At 43.3% G+C, this 20,403-nt stretch overlaps 1 protein-coding gene across 1 annotated transcript in view; it reads right to left on the reverse strand.

The window, feature by feature from the left end:
- LOC118358896 (anoctamin-8) overlaps positions 1–5,627 on the reverse strand; it is an 82,511-nt gene extending 76,884 nt beyond the window's left edge. Inside the window, exon 1 of the mRNA XM_052480204.1 lies at positions 5,505–5,627. The gene's annotated coding sequence lies outside the window, so the exon portion shown is untranslated. The remainder of the gene's footprint in view (positions 1–5,504) is intronic.
- Positions 5,628–20,403: the final 14,776 nt, after the last annotated feature.

Consider the following 20,403-nt stretch of genomic DNA (forward strand, 5'->3'; position numbering starts at 1 on the left):
ACTTTATACACTGCACTCTGAGGTAGTTAGTAAACTAGGCCAAAGACCCCTCAGATACACCAATACTCCTTAGCCGGCCCACAAGCATGGAATGGCCTACCGTATCAAAAGCTTTGGCCAAGTCAATAATAGCAGCACAACATTGCTTAGAATCAAGGGCAATGGTGACACCATTGAGGACCTTTAAGGTTGCAGTGACACATCCATAACCTGTGCGGAAACCAGATTGCATACCCGAGAGAATACTACAGACATTCCAACACTTTTATACAACAGATTAATGCGTTGTCACTGTGCTTCATTGAATAGCAGAACTAGATGACCTGGATTGCAGTTTAGATTACATTAAAAAAAAAACATGGTGCAAGTACTCAATGCCATTTGATATTTTAAGCAAATTATTACAGCATCTTGAACATGCACACTTTATATGATTACTTAATACATTTATTGTTACAGTAACCTTAAATGTGGCCATGGATGTGTTGCATTACTCATTTTAGCGTTGAATGTTTAATTAGTTTGTAAGAACCTTCACATTAGGCTATTTACTGTATTACAAAAGCAATATCGAATTGTGTTTGGTCGATATTTAAAGTAAATGTATCTACTACTTACATAGTTCCATCTGAGCCACTGGCTTAATCACATTCTTTAAAAACAGAAACGTCGGGATTCCCCTGAAGACTACAGACCCAAATTGCAACAATAAAATAATAAAAGCTCATAAGAAACAAAATGGCAAAAGTCTTAAGACTTGATACAGTATGTCACGCTGGTATAAATGATTAGGGAGACAGATGTAGGAATGTGTAATAGGGATATTTATTAAGTCCAAATTATGTCGTGCTGTGTGAAGGCACAGGGACGAAGACCAACCAAACACTATACAAAACCACAGGGTTGAAACCCAAACAGAAGAGTGAGGAGTACCTCGAAAAACGACAAGGGACGATACCCATAATACACAATATATAAAACACGCAGCATAACAGCTGCACCAACGCATAAGTACTCACACGACCAACGGACATGGGAACAATAATCAACAAGACCATGGTGAACAAAGGGCACATATATACAAATACAATCAGTGGGTATAGGGGCCAGGTGTGCGCAATGAAAGTTTGAGGGATCCGTGACATGATACATATTAATCAAACCTGTTTTTTTTTTTTTTTTAAATAGACATTTACAGAATACATTAACATGTTTCAGTATAATACAATATTTTTAAAAAAGCAAGATCTAGATTTATCAATAGTAGACGCCGAAAAAGCTTTCGACCATCTTCAATGGCCTTTTCTATTCAAAACTTTGGAAGCCTTCAACTTACCAGCTGAAATAATACATTTCATAAAAATATTACGGTATATAAATATCCCAACGCAAAAATATAAAATAATGTTTTTATTGCTGAAATTCCTTTAGAAAGGGGCATTAGTGTTGGTAAACATGAATATAAACTAAGCTTATTTGCCGATGATCTCATGATTTATCCGACCAATATTGAAAACGTAATACGCCTCTTGCAAAACATATTGAAGTGGACCACAAAAAAGATACTTAGGATGGTTTACCCATTACAGTCTAGGCCCCATCTAAGACGGGGGAGGGGGTTCTACTAAGTGGTATGGAATTGTTTTAAGAAGGTCATACCAAGCTATTTGATTTTGAATTGTAAAACCCCTCAACTTCAGAAGAGTCCCAAGCTGCCTGTGGGGGGTCATAGAGCAAAATGGAGAACACCATAGTGCTCGTGAGAGTCTCATCTTTCCATAGATGGATGTGGAAGTGCAACATCGGCGGATGCGGTGGATTGAGACCAGTGGTGATTTTAGCATGTACATTTACTTTAAGTGGGGCAAACTCAAATTTTCTTTCAGAAACATGCCAGCAAATTTTTTTTTTTTAGACACTACACAAAAGTCGCAACATTAAACAATACATGAATTGTACTATAACGGTGCCAAACGGTGCCCATAAACTGTTAGTGTAACGATGTGCACTAAGAGTCGGGAAGCAAGTTCAGGGATTGAGCGTTTTAATAAAGAACCTCAAACAATGCACAGACATGAAACATAAACAGAAACAATGACGCCTGGGGAAGGAACTAAAAGGAGTGACATATATATATATATATATATATATATATAGGGCAGGTAATCAAGGAAGTGATGGAGTCCAGGTGAGTCTGACGACTCGACGGTGCGCGTGACAATGGTGACAGGTGTGCGCCATAACGAGCAACCTGGTGACCTAGAGGCCGGAGAGGGCGCACAAATGACAGTTAGGGCCTACATAAATCTGTCCAACAGCAGGATTAGCCCCTTTTTTTCAATTTTCGACCTACAATTATATACCCAAATCTAACTGCCTGTAGCTCAGGCCCTGATGCAAGGATATGCATATTCTTGGTATCATTTGAAAGGAAACACTTTGAAGTTTATGGAAATGTGAAAGGAATGTTGTAGAATATAACACAATAGATCTGGTAAAAGATAAAACCAACCATTTTTATTCTTATTTTTTAGAAATGCCATAATGTATTACTCCAGCCCAGGTGCAATTTAGATTTTGGCCACAAGATGGCAACAGTGCATGTGCAACATTTTAGACTGATCCAATGAACCATTAGATTTCTGTTCAACATTTTGTAGCAAGACTGCACAAATGTGCCTAATTTTTTTATTAATAACTTTTCATGTTTAAAATTGTGCACTATCCTCAAACAATAGCATGGTATTATTTCACTGTAATAGCTACTGTAAATTGAACAGTGCAGTTAGATTAACAACAATTTAAGCTTACTGTCAACATCAGATATGTCTATGTCCTGGGAAATGTTCTTGCTACTTACAACCTCATGCTAATCACATTAGCCTACGTTAGCTCAAACATCCCGTGGAAGGGACACCAATCCTGAAAAACATTGCCGATATGGCTGACTTGCTTAAACAAATGTGGTTTCTACTGACAATTGAGATGTGCAAACTATGGCATAAGGGAACGATGCGCAGATAAGAGGCAATAAATAATGATAATAAGAGTAATAATTCCGGTTAAGACATTAATGAGCGAGCTAAGACAGACGTATTCAATATAACTATTTGTTCAGCACTTTTGAAATGTGCAGCGACAGAATTCAGAACATGGGCCATTTTTACTGTATTCTCCATGTACACCAAGATAGAACCGTAGGATAAATAAAGGAGACAATGAAAGCGCTTGCAAGATTTGACGAGGACATTTCTCTAAAACAGGCTATAGTCTACATGTGCATCACCAAGTCAGAACAGTAGGCTAAGTTATGAGAGGGAAAGGGACCAAATTAGTATTACTTTCTTAGCTACAGTATACATATCTCCCTGGAATATTACATTATTTATACAGCAGCATACAAAACTTTTTGGGACTCACCCTGTTGTGCTGTTCTCACTTGAACAGGAAGGTGGCACGGTGGTCCTTCTCGTGGGGACATTTTGTCAAACTTCGTCCTCGAAGTATGGCACTTCCTGGATTTATGGTGCTTTCAAGACAACTGGGAACTCAGAAAAAAAACAAGGTTGAATCATGTCAGTGATCTTCAGGTCGGCCCGAGTTCCCGACTTCGAATTCCGAGTTGGATGACCATTCAAAACGTATTTTCTTAGTCAGAGTCCATTTTTTTTGAGTTCCCAGTTGTTTGAACTCACTGAAGTTTGAGATTTCCCAGTTCCGAGTTTCCAGTTGTTTTGAACGTGGCAGAAGTCATGCTGAAGTCAACCTTTTCTGGCCCATAGTGTTGAGTGTGAATGTTTATCCTTTTAAGCTTGGAAAAGAGACCCTTAGACACAGACTTGTACCACACATCCTCTCCACCGAATAGCAGGCAGGGTAAGCAAAAATCGGGATTGCTTTGCAATGCTTGCAGTTAGCCACTGATTCCTTTCAAACCACTCATTGTTGAATTTGCGATTTCCAACATGTTGTGTAATGTTCATGTCCAATGGCCGATGAGAACCGATACGTTTTATCTATAATTTCTCTTCATATTACAAGGTTGAAAAGGATTTGCCAGTTGATTGTCAACGTGATTCATGATGATGACTGCTTGTATAGCTTGCTAGCTAAGATTTGAAAGTACGATGTTGTCATGATCAGTCCAATCAAAGCTACGGTAGATATGTGATTTGAGGTCATTTTATCTGTGGCCAATGACCTTGAGCCTTCTTGGATAGGCATTTCTATGTAAATTTAATGGCAGCACCCAATGGGGCTTGAACTTTCAAGCTCTCCCTGTAGATTTTGCAGTAAGGTAGTGTCACCATGAGAGCCAATCACGGTGCTACTAGAGAAGATTACCAACCCCTATGCTCTGCATTTTCCACTGGCTACTAATCCACCACAAGAAGTACTGCTGGGCTGAAACACTTGCATTTTGGAACTGCCTTACTCAAGAAAGCAAAAAAGAGACCATGTTTGTATGCAGCTTTATATATATTATTTGCGAACTGAAATGTGACACGTATTAATGCCATAATAACAGGCTCTGCCCCACCTGCCCTGAATGACGGGTCACTACTGATTGAGACGCATCCAATGCAAATAACCAGTATCTCTAGCTTAAACTGACAGATTTTTATTGGGATTTTTTTTATTACGCTAATTGATGTTTGTGAGGGTGCGGAAATCAACTGTAATGGTTAAGTGACAACAAACATCAAATCTTACAGGTAGAAATAAACCTCCTCAAAATGGGATAGCTCCCAAAGTTTTTAGATTTATTCTTGGTAATACCAATTACTCCACCCAAGATATTCTTTAAAAAAGTATACCCAGCCATAACAGACTTATGGGAAAATAAAACTCATAAAATAAAAAAGGGAAGTTTTATATCTCCCGAAGTCTGAGGGTGGTTTTAACCTCCCAGACTTGGGAATTGTATCAACTTGCCACCCAAGGCTTTTACGTGAGACATATTGTTAAATGCACTAAAGAGGAACAATGGGTACACATTGAAGATACGCATTCTCATACCCAGAATCATTTCATGTGTCTATATTCAAAGGATAAAGCTAAGCAGATTAACAACTTCATAGTTAAACATAACAATATGGAAGAAAATGAAACAGATTATTCAAGAATCAATATCACTTTCAAAAAGCACAACCCTATGGAACGATCCTTGGATAGCTTTTCAGAAGGTACCGATTAACTGGTCCATATGGAAAACTAAGGCATAGAAACCGTAAATGACTTAAACGGAGCCCAAACCGTCTGTGCCCTTGCGCCATCGTGCATAAATGTATTTTGTCCCCCCACAAACACAATCACAGCACCAGTTAAAATATCAAAACAAACTCTGAACCAATTACATTAATTTGGGGACAGGTTGAAAAGGATTAAACATGTATGGCAATTTAGCTAGCTACTTGCACTTGCTAACTAATTTGTCCTATTTAGCTAGCTTGCTGTTGCTAGCTAATTTATCCTGGGATATAAATATTGAGTTGTTATTTTACCTGAAATGCAAAGTCCTCTACTCCGACAATTAATTCACACATAAAAACAGTCAACCGAATCATTTCTAGTCATCTCTCCTCCTTCTAGGCTTTTTCTTCTCTTGACTTTATATTGCGATTGGCAACTTCCATAAATTAGATGCATTACCGCCACTGACCTCGTACGTCTTTCAGTCACCCACGTGGGTATAACCAATGAAGAGATGTCACCTGCTTCTATGAACCAATGAGGAGATGGGAGAGGCAGGACTTGCAGCACAATCTGCGTCACAAATAGAGCTGACTTCTATTTTAGCCTTTGGCAACGTAGACGCTCGTTGGTGCGCGCAAGCAGTGTGGGTGCAATAATTGAATAATATAGATTTCTAAATGTATTTTTGCAATGCTCGCACAAGCGACGCGAGCGGTGTAGTCAGCCTGTTAGTAATAGGAAGTACATTTATTTCCATGACAGAATTAAAAAACTATTTTGGACTGACCAATGTAGATATTTTCAAATACATGCAACTTACAAGTTTCATATCATGAAATGTGGATTTAAAATCTTTCGGACATTATAGCAATCTTGAAGGAACCTTGTCTATCCAACTGACAACCTCTTAGGAAAAAAAATGTAAACTATTGGAACCAAGACTTAAAAATAACTGATATTGGCACAAGATGGAGGGCCTGTTGAAACATAAACTAAATTACAGGGAACGGAAATTTAAGGTCAATCCAGTATATACTAATGTATAGAATTTATTATACAAGAGCCAAAATGCACAAATTCTACAGAACAACAGCAGAGTCATGTCTTAAGTGTAAAACTAACAATGACTCAATTACCCATGCTTTCTGGGAGTGCTATGAAGTTATGAGCGGGGTTAGAAAGTTGACTGTCAGAAGTACAATGGAAATGTACTTTTAATCCATCTGTCATGTCATGTGTTGGAGCAGTGAAATCCCAGATGGGTTGGACGCTACTCTTCCCGTGACTGTTTCCCAATCCTATATCATTAAGACAATGGAAAAATCATATGCTTCATTATCTGAATATTGAAAGAGTGTGGGAGACTCAAAGGAACAAAATGGTGCAACTGCACTGGAGATATGGGTGAGAACAGGTGGGTCTGGGCAGGAATGATGTTGGTGATGTTTGTGTGCGTCTGTATGTTGTCTTTTGTATGTTTTGTTTTCTACTGTTAGATAATATATATATATATATATATATATAGAGAGAGAGAGAGAGTGGCAGACCAGGGGGTTGGGTCAAAACGGTTACGCAGATCAGACACGGACAGAGTAGGATTAGCTCAGTTTCAAAGGTGTTTATAGAAATAATAGTCAAAAATAAAAGGTATCCCCCAAGAGACCCTCTCCGGGATACCGTCTTCTAGGCATGGGGTCTTGCTGTATCCTGTGGGGATCAAAAACTGAACTCCCTTCTGTTACCATCCCCAACTATACAGAACTAATTTTCTCCCCCCAGTCTCTTCCCTGTGTGCTGCCCTTCTGGCAGCTTTATGGGACTTGGTGAGCAATTAGCCATTGATTACTCACAAATCCCCAATCAGCCCCAATTAGTTCTGGCAGGAGAGCCCGTCAAGACCTGGCACGTCCAGCAGATGGAGCCATCGCCTCATGATGTATATGCCGTCTGTCACCAGGCCTCAACGAGTCTCCCCCTGGTGGCTGACCTGCTGTATGCCACAATATATATACACATATATAATGGCACTTGGTGAGCAATTAGCCCTTGATTACTCACCAATCCCCAATCAGCCCCAATAATATATATATAGTACAAGTCAAAAGTTTGGACACACCTACTCATTCAAGAGTTTTTCTTTATTTTAACTATTTTCTACATTGCAGAATAATAGTGAAAACATCAAAACTATGAAATAACACATATGGAATCATGTAACAACTAAAAAAGTGTTAAACAAATCCAAATCTTTTTTATATTTTAGATTCTTCAAAGTAGCCACCCTTTGCTTTGATGACAACTGTGCACACTCTTGGCATTCTCTCAACCCGTTCACCTGGAATGCTTTTCCAACAGTCTTGAAGGAGTTCCCACATATGCTGAGCACTTGTTGGCTGCTTTTCCTTCTCTCTGTGGTCCAACTAATCCCAAACCATCTCGATTGGGTTGAGGTCAGGTGATTGTGGAGGCCAGGTTCTTGAAATTTTCCAGATTGACTGACCTTCATTTCTTAAAGTAATGATGGACTTTCATTTGTCTTTGCTCATTTGAGCTGTTCCTGCCATAATATGGACTTGGTCTTTTACCAAATAGGCCCATCTTCTGTATACCACCCCTACCTTGTCACAACACAACTGATTGGCTCATTAAGGAAAGAAATTCCACTATTAAACGTTTAACAAGGCACAGATGTTAATTGAAATGCATTCCAGGTGACTACCTCATGAAGCTTGTTGAGAGAATGCCATGAGTGGAGGAGAGGGGAGAGGCGACGCAGTGGAGGGAAGGTGGTCATAGCAGGAGCTAGCAATGCTGGGAAGAGCAGCCTGCTCAACACACTCTAAGAATAATACACACCGTCAACACACTTAGAATAACACACACACACACACACACACACACACACACACACACACACACACACACACACACACACACACACACACACACACACACACACACACACACACACACACACACACACACACACACACACACACACACACACAGAGAAAGACAAAGTATTACACTCAATTTCCCATTGACATTAATGTATGAGTACACTTAGTCATGCACATACACTTAATTCTAGAGAATACACACCTAAAACATTCTGCAAATGTCACACACGAATGACAATGACTCACAGAGAAAGACTCCGCACACTCACGATACTGCTTATGTCCGATGTCCCTTGAGAAAAAATAACTGCCTAATGACATTTATGCAACCATGTGTGTTTGGAGGCTGCACCACAGGGCTTCCTATCCGAATAATAGATGTATTTATCCGACTCCATATAAAGTCCTGTTATTGTTTCCTATTGAGCTTTGTCTTTCCCAGGGCCTGACTCATGCCCTTAGCTCTGACACCGATTAATGACCGAGCCTGGCTGTTAGTCTTTTGGCTGGGCAGCTGGGAGGTAGGAATGCTACCATATAGTACTTTACACTATGTACGTATAGTTTAGCCAGACTAAATCTGAATTAAGCCATGTGAGTCTAGATGAAAATATCCCATGGCAGGAGACGGTTGATGCGTTTGTCGATTATCTAATTTTGACATGTTTCCAAGAGGATGAAATAAGATAGATATGGGATATAAAAAATATCAAAATAATGCTTTCGGTTTCCTTATAGATGCGAATTTCACTGTCCCTCTCTATTTGTATTGTAATCCCTCTATCTCACTCTCTCTCTCTCTCTCCCCATCCAACTCTCTCTCTCTCTCAAGCCCTCTCTCTCTGTCATCCCTCTCGATCTCTCTCCCCATCCCTCATCTCTCTCACCCCCACTCCTCTCGATCCCTCTCAAGCCCTCTCTCTCTGTCATCCCTCTCTATCTCTCTCCCCATCCCTCATCTCTCTCTCTCCCCCACTCCTCTCGATCTCTCTCTCAAGCCCTCTCTCTCTGTCACCACTCTCGATCTAATATATATAATATATATAATAATATAATCCCCATCCCTCTCCCTCATCTCTCTCTCTCCCCCACTCCTTTCGATCTCTCTCTCAAGCCCTCTCTCTCTGTCACCCCTCTCGATCTCTCTCCCCATCCCTCTCCCTCATCTCTCTCTCTCTCCCCCACTCCTCTCGATCTCTCTCTCAAGCCCTCTCTCTCTGTCACCCCTCTCGATCTCTCTCCCCATCCCTCTCCCTCATCTCTCTCTCTCCGCCACTCCTCTCGATCTCTCTCTCAAGCCCTCTCTCTCTCTCTCCCCAATTTGATTTGATTTGATTTCCTCACTGTGCTACAGAGAACAAGGTCAAGACTGTGAGTATGGAGTTCATGTCTGCCTCTGTGAATGTTTGTGTATGTTTATCCTACATACAGCTGAAGTTGGACGTTTACATACACCTTAGCCAAATACATTTAAACTCAGTTTTTCACAATTCCTGACTTTTTTTTGTCCCCAATTTCGTGGTATCCAATTATTAGTAGTTACTGTCTTGTCTCATCGCTACATCTCCTGTACGGGCTCGGGAGAGACAAAGTTGGGGAGAGCCATGCGTTCTCCGAAACACAACCCAACCAAAACGCACTGCTTCTTAATTAACACAGCGCACAACCAACCCGGAAGCTAGCCGCACCAATGTGTCAGAGGAAACACCGTACACCTAGCGACCTCATCAGCGTGAACTGCACCCGGCCCACCACAGGAGTTGCTAGTGCGCGATGAGACAAGGATATCCCTACCAGCTAAACCCTCCCTAACGCGGACGACGCTAGGCCAATTGTGCGCTGCCCCATGGATCTCCCAGTCGCGACAGACAGAGGCTGGGCTCGAACGCAGAGTCTCTGGTGGCACAGCTATCACTGCGATGCCGTGCCTTAGACCACTGCGCCACCCAGGAGGCCCTCAATTCATGACATTTAATCCAAGTAAAAATGATTTGCCTTAGGTCAGTTAGGATCACCACTTTATTTTAGGGAATGCGAAATGTCAGAATAATAGTAGAGAGAATAATTTATTTCAGCTTTTATTTATTTCATTACATTCCCAGTGGTTCAGAAGTTTACATACACTCAATTAGTATTTGGTAGCATTGCCTTTAAATTGTTTAACTTGGGTCAAACGTTTTGGGTAGCCTTCCACAAGCTTCCCACAATAAGTTGGGTGAATTTTGGCCAATTCCCCATAACAGAACTGGTGTAACTGAGTCAGGTTTGTAGGCCTTCTTGCTCGCACACTTTTTCAGTTCTGCCCAAATATTTTCTATAGGATTGAGGTCAGGGCTTTGTGATGGCCACTCCAATACCTTGACTTTGTTGTCCTTAAGCCATTTTGCCACAACTTTGGAAGTATGCTTGGGGTCATTGTCCATTTGGAAGACCCATTTGCGACCAAGCTTTAACTTCCTGACTTCTTCACCTTCACAAGGTCCTTTGCTGTTGTTCTGGGTTTGATTTGCACTTTTCGCAACGAAGTATGTTCATCTCTAGGAGACAGAACGCATGTCCTTCCTCAGCGATGGCAACAACAACTGCCCGAGTTATACCAGAAATGCACAAACCCTTCATCAGACTTCATTAGGCTGAGAGAGACTGAACTGAGGGATTGTAGGCCTGTTGTAAGGCAGGTCCTCACCAGACATTACTGGCAACAACGTTGCCTATGGTGACCAACCCACCGTTGCTGGACCAGGCAGGACTGGCAAAAAGTACTCTTCACTGATGAGTTGTTGTTTTCTCTCACCAGGGTTGATGTTCGGATTCGCGTTTATCATCGAAGGAATGAGCGTTTAAACAAGGCTTGTACTCTGGAGGGTCCATCATGGTCTGGGGCGGTATTTCACAGCATCATCGGACTGAGCTTGTTATCATTTCAGACAATCTCAACGCTGTGTGTTACATGGAAGACATCCTCCTCCCTCCTTGTGGTACCCTTCCTGCAGCCTCATCCTGACATGACCATCCAGCATAATAATGCCACCAGCCATATTGCTCATTCTGTGTGTGATTTCCTGCAAGACAGGAATGTTCTGCCATAGCCAGCGAAGAGCCCAGGCCTCAATCCCATTGAGCACGTCTGGGACCTGTTGGATCTGGGACCTGTTGGGGGGTGAGGGCTAGGGCCGTTCCGTCCCAGAAATGCCTGGGAACTTGCAGGTGCCTTGGTGGAAGAGTGGGGTAACATCTCACAGCAAGAACTGGCAAATCTGGTGCAATCCATGAGGAGGAGATGCAATGCAATACTTAAATGCAGCTGGTGGCCACACCAGATACTGACTGTTACTTTTGATTTTGACCCCTCTCTTTGTTCAGGGACACATTATTCCATTTCTGTTAATATGTGGAACTTGTTTAGTTTTTTTCTGTTGTTGAATCTTATGTTCAAACAAATATTTACACATGTTAAGTTTGCTGAAATTAAACGCAGTTGACAGTGAAAGGACGTTTCTTTTTTTGCTGAGTTTATATACAGTACCAGTCAAAAGTTTGGACACACCTACTTATTCAAGGGCTTGAAGAGTACCCAGAATGCTCCATGGTGGCGGCATGGTATGTATGGGCAGGCATAAGAGACAACTAACAGAATTACATTTTATCGATGGCAATTTGAATGCACAGAGATACCGTGACGAGATCCTGAGGCCCACTCTCGTTCCATTCATCCGCCGCCATAATGCACGGCCCCATGTCGCAAGGATCTGTACACAGTTCCTGGAAGCTGAAAATGTCCCAGTTCTTCCATTGCCTGCATACTAAACAACCAGTCACTCATTGAGCAGGTTTGAGATGCTCTGGATCGACGTATACGACAGCGTGTTCCAGTTCCCACCAATGTCCAGCAACTTCGCACAACCAAGAGGAGTAGGACAACATTCCACAGGCCACAATCAACAGCCTGATCAACTCTTATGTGAAGGAAATGTGTCGCGCTGCACAAGTTAAACGGTCGCACCAAATACTGACTGGTTCGAATCCACGCTCCTACTTTTTTTTTTTTTTTTTTTTTTTAAAGGTATCTGTGATCAACAGATGCCTATCTGTATTCCCAGTTGTGAAATCCATAGATTAGGGCCTATTGAATATATTTAAATTGACTGAGTTCCTTAAATGAAATGTAACTCAGTAAAATCTTTGAAATTGTTGCTTGCTGCTGTTATATTTCTGTTTAGTGTACTATTACAATGTAGCACTGTGACCTACGTTTGTGATATATTTACATTCATTCCATGTTGATACCTTTTCATCTATGACTGTGCTTTGGGTGTTCGTGTGTTACTGTGTGCTGCTATGTAAACGGATGACACATTTTCCATGTTTGATTGACAGCGAGGAGTGTGAGGCCTACAGTGAGTTACTGTCACTGTACAAGGGCAGAAAGCAGCAGGTCATACCACACTGGAGACACATAGCAGGTGGCTAAAACACACACACATCACACACACGCCTCAACTGCGGTTTATGGAAAACTTACAAACACACACGCTCACAGCAGTTCATTCCTCTTCCCAAGTCTGGTCATGGAGAGACAGCAGTCTGAGAACTGAGGAGCTGTCAACCTCCTCCTGAACACCAGGAGTCGCTGTGGAGACGAACACACATCCAGACACGGTTACATCACTATGAACCTGTATGTCTGCCTACCTGTCTTTGCATATGGCAGGGGTGTAATCATTAGTAGGAACGTTTTGCTACTAAAACAAGAGTTTCTATTGGAAGGTCCCTCTGTTTCGTTCTGTTTGCTTCTGTTTAAGAAACATTTTACAACAGAAACGGCATCATAAATACAGCCCTAGGGGCCTCATTTATCAACAGAGCTTAAATGTTTCACTAAATTCAGGAGTACTTGGAGATTCTAGGTTTTGCATGCACAACAAATTATTGGCATTTATCAAGCTGTCGTACGCAACATATGCACATGTTGTCTTTGCAGTGGCGATTTTAGTATATAAGTCTTGGTGGGGCAAACTCCCCCAAAAAATGTTAGATGCATGCCAGCAAAGCCTGTACACAACACAACACTAAACAATACATTATTTGCACTATAACGGTGACAAACGGTGACCACAAACTGTTAGGGCCTACATAAAGCCGTCCCAACAGCAGAGCTTTCTTTTCAGCACCATGGAGTGCATCTTTCCCACCGCTACACCTGGCTATCTACCACCGCTACACCTAGCTATCTACCACTGCCTATCTACCACTGCTACACCTGGCTATCTACCACTGCTACACCTGCCTATCTACCACTGCCTATCTACCACCGCTACACCTGGCTATCTACCACTGCCTATCTACCACCGCTACACCTAGCTATCTACCACTGCCTATCTACCACCGCTACACCTGGCTATCTACCACCGCTACACCTGGCTATCTACCACCGCTACACCTGCCTATCTACCACTGCCTATCTACCACTGCTACACCTGGCCATCTACCACTGCTACACCTGGCTATCTACCACTGCTACACCTGGCTATCTACCACTGCCTATCTACCACTGCTACACCTGGCTATCTACCACTGCTACACCTGGCTATCTACCACTGCTACACCTGGCTATCTACCACTGCCTATCTACCACTGCTACACCTGGCTATCTACCACCGCTACACCTGGCTATCTACCACTGCTACACCTGGCTATCTACCACCGCTACACCTGGCTATCTACCACTGCTACACCTGGCTATCTACCACTGCCTATCTACCACTGCTACACCTGGCTATCTACCACTGCTACACCTGGCTATCTACCACTGCTACACCTGGCTATCTACCACTGCCTATCTACCACTGCTACACCTGGCTATCTACCACTGCTACACCTGGCTATCTACCACTGCTACACCTGGCTATCTACCACCGCTACACCTGGCTATCTACCACCGCTACACCTGGCTATCTACCACCGCTACACCTGGCTATCTACCACTGCTACACCTGGCTATCTACCACCGCTACACCTGGCTATCTACCACCGCTACACCTGGCTATCTACCACCGCTACACCTGGCTATCTACCACCGCTACACCTGGCTATCTACCACTGCTACACCTGGCTATCTACCACTGCTACACCTGGCTATCTACCACTGCTACACCTGGCTATCTACCACCGCTACACCTGGCTATCTACCACTGCTACACCTGGCTATCTACCACTGCTACACCTGGCTATCTACCACTGCTACACCTGGCTATCTACCACCGCTACACCTGGCTATCTACCACTGCTACACCTGGCTATCTACCACCGCTACACCTGGCTATCTACCACCGCTACACCTGGCTATCTACCACTGCCTATCTACCACTGCTACACCTGGCTATCTACCACTGCTACACCTGGCTATCTACCACCGCTACACCTGGCTATCTACCACCGCTACACCTGGCTATCTACCACCGCTACACCTGGCTATCTACCACTGCCTAGCTACCACCGCTAAACCTGCCTATCTACCACTGCTACACCTGGCTATCTACCACTGCTACACCTGGCTATCTACCACTGCTACACCTGGCTATCTACCACTGCTACACCTGGCTATCTACCACTGCCTATCTACCACCGCTACACCTGGCTATCTACCACTGCCTATCTACCACCGTTACACCTGGCTATCTACCACCACTAAACCTGGCTATCTACCACTGCTACACCTGGCTATCTATCACCGCTACACCTGGCTATCTACCACCGCTACACCTGGCTATCTACCACCGCTACACCTGGCTATCTACCACCGCTACACCTGGCTATCTACCACCGCTACACCTGGCTATCTACCACCGCTACACCTGGCTATCTACCACCGCTACACCTGGCTATCTATCACCGCTACACCTGGCTATCTACCACTGCTATCTACCACCGCTACACCTGCCTATCTACCACCGCTACACCTGGCTATCTATCACCGCTACACCTGGCTATCTATCACCGCTACACCTGGCTATCTACCACCGCTACACCTGGCTATCTATCACCGCTACACCTGGCTATCTACCACCGCTACACCTGGCTATCTACCACCGCTACACCTGGCTATCTACCACCGCTACACCTGGCTATCTACCACCGCTACACCTGGCTATCTACCACCGCTACACCTGGCTATCTACCACCGCTACACCTGGCTATCTACCACCGCTACACCTGGCTATCTACCACCGCTACACCTGGCTATCTACCACCGCTACACCTGGCTATCTACCACCGCTACACCTGGCTATCTACCACTGCCTATCTACCACCGCTAAACCTGCCTATCTACCACTGCTACACCTGCCTATCTACCACTGCTACACCTGGCTATCTACCACCGCTACACTTGGCTATCTACCACTGCTACACCTGCCTATCAGTGGAGTCTTGTCTGGTAGTGAAACAGTTCATTCTGCCTCATTTACTGCATTTCTTAAAAACGTAGCTGATATGGCTGACTTGCTTAAATAAATGTTGTTTCTACTGACGATTGAGATGTTCAAACGATTGCATAAGGGAACGATGAGCAGATAAGAGGCAATCTGTAATTTCGATTGAGCAAGCAAGCTGAGACGGACATAGTCAATATAACTATTTGTTCAGCACTTTTGAAGAGGCTATAGGCTACATGTGCACTACCAAGTCAGAACAGTAGGCTACGTTGTGCGGGGAAAAGGGACCAAATTATTAGGGTGAAGCCCTTGACAGCTTACTACACAACATACACTTAGTATTACTTTCTTAGCTACAATATATGTATCTCCCTGGCATATTACATCATTTATGCAGCAGCATACAAGCCACACACTTTTGTGGCACTGCATTTCAGCCCTGCCACAAAAGGACCAGCTGACATCATGTTGACGAAGCTTCCAGTCTGTTATTCGAACTCAATCAGCATGACAGAGTGATCTCCAGCCTCGTCAACACTCGCACCTGTGTTAACGAGAGAGTCACTGACATGATGTCAGCTGGTCCTTTTGTGGCAGGGCTGAAATGCAGTGGAAATGTTTTTGGGGGAATTTGCATGTCAAAGAGGAACTTTGCAATTCATCTGATCACTCTTCATAACATTCTGGAGTATATGCAAATTGCCATCATACTAACTGAGGCAGCAGACATTGAAAATTAATATTTGTGTCATTCTCTAAACTAATACAGTCAAGTCTGAAAAAACACTACAGTGAATAATATAGTATACTACAGTCATGGCCGCAAACACCACAGTAAATACTAGTCATGTCCGCAAATACACTACAGTATGCTTCATTCATGACCGCAAAAACACTACATTGAATACTAGAGTGAAGTCTGCATAAACACTTCAGTGACTGCTATAGCATACCAAAGTCATGTCTGCAAAACCACTACAGTGAATACAACACTAAAGTCTACAAAAACGCTACAATGATTACTATAGTATATACAGTGCTTTGGGAAAGTATTTAGACCCCTTCCCTTTGTCTACATTTTGGCACGTTACAGCCTTTTTCTGAAATGGATAAAATAAAAAAAATTGCCTCATCAATCGACACACAATACCCCGTAATGACAAAGTGAAAACAGTTTTTATTTTTTGTATGTATAAAAAATAAAAAAGAGAAATACTTATTTACGTAAGTATTCTGACCCTTTGCTATGAGACTCGAAATTGAGCTCGGGTGCAACCTTTTTTCCATTGATCATCCTTGAGACGTTTCTAGTCCACCTGTGGTACATTCAATTGCCTGGACATGATTTGGAAAGGCACACACCTGTCTATATAAGGTCCCACAGTTGACAGTTAATGTCAGAGCAAAGATCAAGCCATGAGGTTGTAGGAATTGTCTATAGAGCTCCGAGACAGGATTGTGTCAAGGCACAGATCTGGGCAAGGGCATCAAAAAAAGGTCCCCAATAACATAGTAGCCTCCATTATTCTTAATTGGAAGAAGTTTGTAACCACCAAGACTCTTCTTAGAGCTGGCTGCACAAACTGAGCAATTGGGGGAGAAGGGCCTTGGTCAGGGAGGTGACCAAGAACCCAATGGTCACTCTGACAGAGCTCCAGAGGTCCTCTGAGGAGATGGGAGAACCTTCCAGAAGGACAACTATCTCTGGAGCACTCTACCAATCAGGCCATTATGGTAGAGTGACCAGACTGAAGCCACTCCTCAGTAAAAGGCACATGACAGCCCACTTGTAGTTTGCCAAAAGACACCTAAAGGACTCTCAGACCATGATAAACAGTATTCTTGTCTGATGAAACCAAGATTTAACTCTTTGGCCTAAATGCCAAGCTTCACGTCTGGAGGAAACCTGGCACCATCCCTACGGTGAAGTATGCTGGTGGAAGCATCATGCCGTTGCAATGTTTTTCAGTGGCAAGGACTGGGAGACCAGTCAGGATCGACGAAAATATGAACAGAGCAACCTACAGAGAGATCCTTGATGAAAACCTGCTCCAGAGCGCTCAGGACCTCAGACTGGGGCGAAGGTTCAACTTCCAACAGGACAACAACCCTAAGCACACAGCCAAGACAACACAGGAATGGCTTTGGCACAAATCTATGAATGTCCTTGAGTGGCCCAGCCAGAGCCGGATCAAACATCTCTGGAGAGACTTGAAAATAGCAATGCAGCAGCGCTCCCTATCCGACCTGACGCAGCTTGAGAGGATGCTACAAGCGTCATACCCAAGAAGAATTGAGTCTGTAATCGCTGCCAAATGTCTGAGTAAATGGTCTGAATTGTTACGTAATATTTGTGATATATATATATATATATTTTTTTTACATTTGCAAAAAGTTCTAAACCTGTTTTTGCTTTGCCATTATGGGGTAGTGTGTGTAGATTGATGAGGGATTATTATTATTTTTTAATTCATTTTTAGAATAAGGCTGTAACGTAACAAAATGTAGATAAAGTCAAGGGGTCTGAATACTTTCTGAATGCATTGTACATATAGTAATACTACAGTTTTAGTACACTATAGTATTTTTTTTCACATGGGTGTCTTGCCCGTTTGTCTTTTTTACATTTCATAATCTTTCTCTTTTCCCCTCTTCTTTTCTTTCATTCTCTCTTTTTCCTTTTAGCTCTCTTCCTCCATCTTCAAACTCTCTGTCCTTCCATTCTCTCATCCCCCCCTCTCCCTTCTCTCTCTCCCTCCCTCGCCCTAATCCTCTCTACCCCTCTGCCCTGTCCTAGGCGACCGGCCGGCTGCAGCTGTGATCAGTGGTCAGGAGGTTAAGGCAAGGTTTTAGTGTCACACCCACCAGGTCACAGCACTGCCTGGCTGTTATAAAAGCCTCTGACTGGAGGGTTCATTGGGGCCAGACTAGAAGGTAAGCACCTGTCACCCTGACTCTTGCCTGGGCTTGCGCTTTGTGGCAGCAAAAGTCATCAGGGCAGGTCTGCTGCCCTGCTCCCTTCTCCTTGGGTCTCTCTTGGTCATTATGGCCATTGTTATAATAAATGCCATTATAACAGATGATATAATTATGATTCTATTTCGCCTCCTCTCTTTCGTTCTCGCCGTGGTGTGCCTCATGCTCGTCAAAGGCTTTCAATCCAACGGGAAGGTTCTAACCTCTGGTTGACTCTGCTTTCTTGGCAAAGACGTCACAAGAAGGGGAAAGGATATATTGATGCACTCACTCTTACTCACTCTCGATGTCTATAGCGTTGTTGCAGTAACTATGATGTGAAGGGAACCCTCAGGCTTATTTCGCTAGCTAGTAATGTCTGATTCCTCCGTATCAAGAAAGCTGTTGGGTGATAGGGTTGAGCATCTTCTCTCCGATAACATCTTTTAATTTCTGGAATGTTTAAAAATTACAGTGTTGGATTAGTGAATGACTTATCCCCTTGGTTTGGAATGACATCATGCTGACGTTGCTGTCGTTCATGCTGGCGTTCTGCCCCTGAACAAGGCAGTTAACCTACTGTTCCTAGGTCGTCATTGAAACTAAGAATTTTTTCTTAACTGACTTGCCTAGTTAAAATAAAAAGGTTAAAAAAAAATGGCAAAGGCTGTCAATCACACACACACACACTAATGCACACACAGAGTGCAGTGACCCTAGGGTTTAAGGTCACCTCATTTACTTTTTGCATCCGTTTCTAATTTGAATAAGGTGTATGAAGAGATCACAGGCTGTGCCCCACTCCTTTCTTCCTCAGAGGCATGAGCTCACCCCTCTTATCCCACATTCTCTCTCTCACTTGCACCCTTTCTATTCTTCCCCTCTCCCCTGTAAGGCTACTTGTGTCACACAACACTACATTGACTAGTGTTGTGATGACACCACTCCACAGATTGACAGGGTAGAGCCCTATAGAGGGGTAAGAGAGGGACACTTTTCTCTTAAAAAGCAGATCTGACCTCTTATTAAAACAACGCATCACATCTGCTATGTGCTCTCACCCACTCATGTAATGACACCCAGCAATACAGGTTACCAGCAGCTAAATGATCCCATCATCACTGAGCCCAGAAAGATATGGGGACCCAGGCATCTCCACACACAACACAATCACACACGTGGCTGTTCAGAGTCAGACACATAATGGCCACCGTCATGATAGTCACAAATGGGTCTCACAGGACACACAGGGCAGGCTACAACAGCAAGTTGCTTTGTGGGGTTTAGGTCTACAACCTACATTAGATTTCCTGTTCAGCCTTTTAAGCAAGTGAATTCCAAATGGTACCCTATTCCCTATATAGTGCACTACTTTCGACCAGAACCCTATGGCTCTAAGCAGTGCACTACATAGGGAATAGGGTGCCATTTGAGACCCAGCCTAAGCCCTGATCATTTCAGGTCCTAGATAAGGCCAGTGTGGCAAGGTCCCAGATGGTCCCAGATATGGTCTCAGATAAGGCCAGCGCCTCTCTGTAAAGCGAGGATTATGGGATTCTGGTATGGCGAGGTGAAGGCCATGGAGGGGCGTAGTTTCTGGCTGCTGGGCTGCTCTGTATGGCTGATAATCCCGTTAGTCTAACTCTGAGATGTCTTAATTAGACCCGTTAGGACCTCTGTCTGCCTGTCCTCAACCAACCACTCCTCTGTCTCGCCAGCCACTCCATCCATCCACAGTAACTAGTGAACAACAAACTGGAAATGGAGATTTAACAGGAGATTGGAGATGGATACCGTGGTCAAAATTGTTGTCTGACTCAGTGTTATGGGTTATGGTAATGCTTATTCTTAACATGGAAAGCTCATTGTGTAATATTAGAAGATGATGATTCAATGTTATTTCAACAAGAATGTCTGTA

This window comes from Oncorhynchus keta, chromosome 26 (assembly GCF_023373465.1).
Source record: "Oncorhynchus keta strain PuntledgeMale-10-30-2019 chromosome 26, Oket_V2, whole genome shotgun sequence".
Taxonomy (NCBI): domain Eukaryota; kingdom Metazoa; phylum Chordata; class Actinopteri; order Salmoniformes; family Salmonidae; genus Oncorhynchus; species Oncorhynchus keta.